The 4,017-nt window shown below is 38.2% G+C and overlaps 1 long non-coding RNA gene across 1 annotated transcript; it reads left to right on the top strand.

Annotated features, from left to right (window-relative positions):
• The first annotated feature begins 2,781 nt into the window (after positions 1-2,781).
• On the top strand, positions 2,782-3,110 carry LOC309978364. Its single transcript, XR_014327120.1, has 2 exons — positions 2,782-2,944; positions 3,005-3,110. It is a non-coding gene; the product is annotated as an uncharacterized lncRNA (long non-coding RNA).
• Positions 3,111-4,017: the final 907 nt, after the last annotated feature.

Below are 4,017 nucleotides of genomic sequence, written 5' to 3'. Positions count from 1 at the left end.
GGAAGAGTTTGAGAAGGATATGTGTTTGCTCTTCTCTAAATGTTTGAAAGAATTCGCCTGTGAATACATCTGGTCCTGGGCTTTTGTTGGTTGGAAAATTTTTAATGACATTTTCAATTTCAGTGCTTGTGATTGGTCTGTTCATATTTTCTATATCTTCCTGATTCAGTCTTGGCAGGTTGTGCATTTCTAAGAATTTGTCCATTTCTTCCAGGTTGTCCATTTTTTTGGCATAGAGTTGCTTGTAGTAATCTCTCATGATGTTTTGTTTTTCTGCAGTGTCAGTTGTTATTTCTCCTTTTTCATTCCTAATTCTATTGATTTGAGTCTTCTCCCTTTTTTCTTGATGAGTCTGGCTAATGGTTTATCTATTTTGTTTATCTTATCAAAGAACCAGCTTTTAGTTTTATTGATCTCTGCTATCATTTCCTTCATTTCTTTTTCATTTATTTCTGATCTGATTTTTATGATTTCTTTCCTTCTGCTAACTTTGGGGGTTTTTTGTTCTTCTTTCTCTAATTGCTTTAAGTGCAACGTTAGGTTGTTTATTCGAGATGTTTCTGTTTCTGAAGGTGGGCTTGTATTGCTATAAACTTCCCTCTTAGAACTGCTTTTACTGCATCCCATACGTTTTGGGTCATCGTGTCTCCATTGTCATTTGTTTCTAGGTATTTTGTGATTTCCTCTTTGAGTTCTTCAGTGATCACTTCATTATTAAGTACTGTATTGTTTAGCCTCCATGTGTTTGTATTTTTTACAGATCTTTTCCTGTAATTGATATCTAGTCTCATATTATTGTGGTCAGAAAAGATACTTGATACAATTTCAATTTTCTTAAATTTACCAAGGCTTGATTTGTTAACCAAGATATGATCTATCCTTGAGAATGTTCCATGAGCACTTGAGAAAAATGTGTATTCTGTTGTTTTTGGATGGAATGTCCTATAAATATCAATTAAGTCCATCTTGGTTAATGTATCATTTAAAGCCTGTGTTTCCTTATTTATTTTCATTTTGGATGTTCTGTCCATTGGTGAAAGTGGGGTGTTAAAGTCCTCTACTATGAATGTGTTACTGTCGATTTCCCCTTTTATGGCTTTTAGTATTGCTTTATGTATTGAGGTGCTCCTATGTTGGGTGCATAAATATTTACAATTGTTATATCTTCTTCTTGGATTGATCCCTTGATCATTATGTAGTGTCCTTCTTTGTCTCTTCTAATAGTCTTTATTTTAAAGTCTATTTAGTCTGATATGAGAATTGCTACTCCAGCTTTCTTTTGATTTCCATTTGCATGGAATATCTTTATCCATCCCTTACTTTCATTCTGTCTGTGTCTCTAGGTCTGAAGTGGGCCTCTTGTAGATAGCATATATATGGGTCTTGTTTTTGTATCCATTCAGCCAATCTGTGTCTTTGGTGGAGCATTTAGTCCATTTATATTTAAGGTAATTATTGATATGTATGTTCCTATTCCCATTTTCTAAAGTGTGTTGTGTTCGTTACTGTAGGTCTTTTCCTTCTCTTGTGTTTCTTGCCTTGAGAAGTTTCTTTAGCATTTGTTGTAAAGCTGGTTTGGTAGTGCTGAACTTTCTCAGCTTTTGTTTGTTTGTAAAGGTTTTATTTTCTCCATGAAATATGAATTATATCCTTGCTGGGTAGAGTAATCTCGGTTGCAGGTTTTTCTCCTTCATCACTTTAAATATGTCCTGCCACTCCCTTCTGTCTTGCAGAGTTTCTGCTGAAAGGTCAGCTGTTAATGTAATGGGGATTCCCTTGTGTGTTATTTGTTGCTTTTCCCTTGCTGCTTTTAATATGTTTTCTTTGTATTTAGTTTTTGACAGTTTGATTAATATGTGTCTTAGCTTGTTTCTCCTTGGATTTATCCTGTATGCGACTCTCTGTGCTTTCTGGAATTGCTTAACTATTTCCTTTTCCATATTAGGGAAATTTTCAACTATAATCTCTTCAAATATTTTCTCAGACCCTTTGTTTTCCTCTTCTTCTTCTGGAACCCCTATAATTCGATTGTTGGTGCATTTAATGTTGTTCCAGAGGTCTCTGAGAGTGTCCTCAGTTCTTTTCATTCTTCTTTCTTTATTCTGCTCTGCAGTAGTTATTTCCACTCTTTTATATTCCAGGTCACTTATCCGTTCTTCTGCCTCAGTTATTCTGCTCTTGATCCCATCTAGAGTATTTTTAATTTCATTTATTTTGTTCATCATTGCTTGTTTCATCTTTATTTCTTCTAGGTCTTTGTTAAATGTTTCTTGCATTTTCTCTATTCTATTTCCAAGATCTTGTATCATCTTTAGTATCATTATTCTGAATTCTTTTTCAGATAGACTGCCTATTTCTTCTTCATTTGTCAGGTTTGGTGAGTTTTTATCTTGCTCCTTCATCTCCTCTGTGTTGTTCTGTCTTCTCATTTTGCTTATCTTACTGTGTTTTGGGTCTCCTTTTTGCAGGCTGCAGGTTCATAGTTCCTCTTGTTTTTGGTGTCTGTCCCCAATGGTTAAAGTTGGTTCAGTGGGTTGTATAAGCGTCCTGGTGGAGGGGACTAGTGCCTGTGTTCTGGTGGATGAGGCTGGATCTTGTTTTTCTGGTGGACAAATCCACGTCTGGTGGACTTGTGGGGTGTCTGTGGACTTATGATTTTAGTCAGTTTCTCTGCTAATGGGTGGGGTTGTGTTCCTGTCTTTCTAGTTGTTTGGCATAGGGTGTCTAGCACTGTAGCTTGCTGATCATTGAGTGAAGCTGGGTGTTTGTGTTGTGATAGAGATCTCTGGGAGATTTTTGCCATTTGATGTTACGTGGAGCTGGGAGGTGTCTTGTGGACCAGTGTCTTGAATTTGGCTCTCCCACCTCAGGGGCAGAGCACTGACTCCTGGGTGGAGTGCTAAGAGCCCTTCATCCACATGGCTCAGAATAAACTGGAGAAAAAGTAGAAAGAAAGAAAGAAAGAAAGAAAGAAAGAAAGAAAGAAAGAAAGAAAGAAAGAAAGAAAGAAAGAAAGAAAGAAAGAAGATAAAATAAAATAAAGTATGATAAAATAAAGTTATTAAAATAAAAATAATTATTAAGAAAAAAAATTTTTATAAAGAAATAAACGGACGGATAGAACCCTAGGACAAATCGTGAAAGCAAAGCTATACAGACAAAATCTCACACAGAAGCATACACATACACACTCACAAAAATAGGAAAATGGAAAAAATAATAAATCTTGCTCTGAAAATCCACCTCCTCAATTTGGGATCATTCATTGTCTATTCAGGTATTCCACAGATGCAGGGTACATCAAGTTGATTGTGGAGGTTTAATTGGCTGCTTCTGAGGCTTCTGGTAGAGTTTTCCCTTTCTCTTCTTTGTTCGCACAGCTCCCAGGTCTCAGCTTTGGATTGGCTCAGCTTTGGCCCTGCCTCTGCGTGTAAGTCTCTGGAGGGCATCTGTTCTTCGCTCAGACAGGACGGGGTTAAAGAAGCAGCTGACTCAGGGGTTCTAACTCACTCAGGCTGAGGGGAGGGATGTGTGCAAAGGCGGGCGAACCTGCAGTGCCAGGGGCCGTCGGGACATTGCACCAGCCTGGGGTGAGCTGTGCGTTCTCCCGGGGAATTTGTCACTGGATCCCAGGACCCTGGCAGTGGTGGGCTGCTCATGCTCCCACGAAGGAGGGTGTGGGTTGTGACCTGTGCTTGCACACAGGCTTTTTGGTGGCGGCAGCCAACAGGGCATTTTACATTGCTGAACCATTGTCTATTTTTGAGGCAACTTATAGTATAACACTCATTATAAAGGTAATGCTTGAATACAGGACCCTAGTTAGTGTGCTGGTGAGAGTTCTACTGCCCAAGCTGTTTATATAATTACTCTAGAACCTTTGAAAGACCCCACGGGGGCTCCATGACTCTATCCTTTTTCTCTGAGCATATTCACTTCATTCAATTATTCCTTAACATCAGTTGGCCTTTAACAAGCTGCATTTGTCACTTTGCCATTATGCAATTCAATGGTTGT

This window comes from Leucopleurus acutus (assembly GCF_964270905.1).
Source record: "Leucopleurus acutus genome assembly, chromosome: X".
Taxonomy (NCBI): domain Eukaryota; kingdom Metazoa; phylum Chordata; class Mammalia; order Artiodactyla; family Delphinidae; genus Leucopleurus; species Leucopleurus acutus.
Note: the sequence above shows the minus strand (reverse complement) of the source record. Positions and strands in the feature narration are given on the sequence as shown.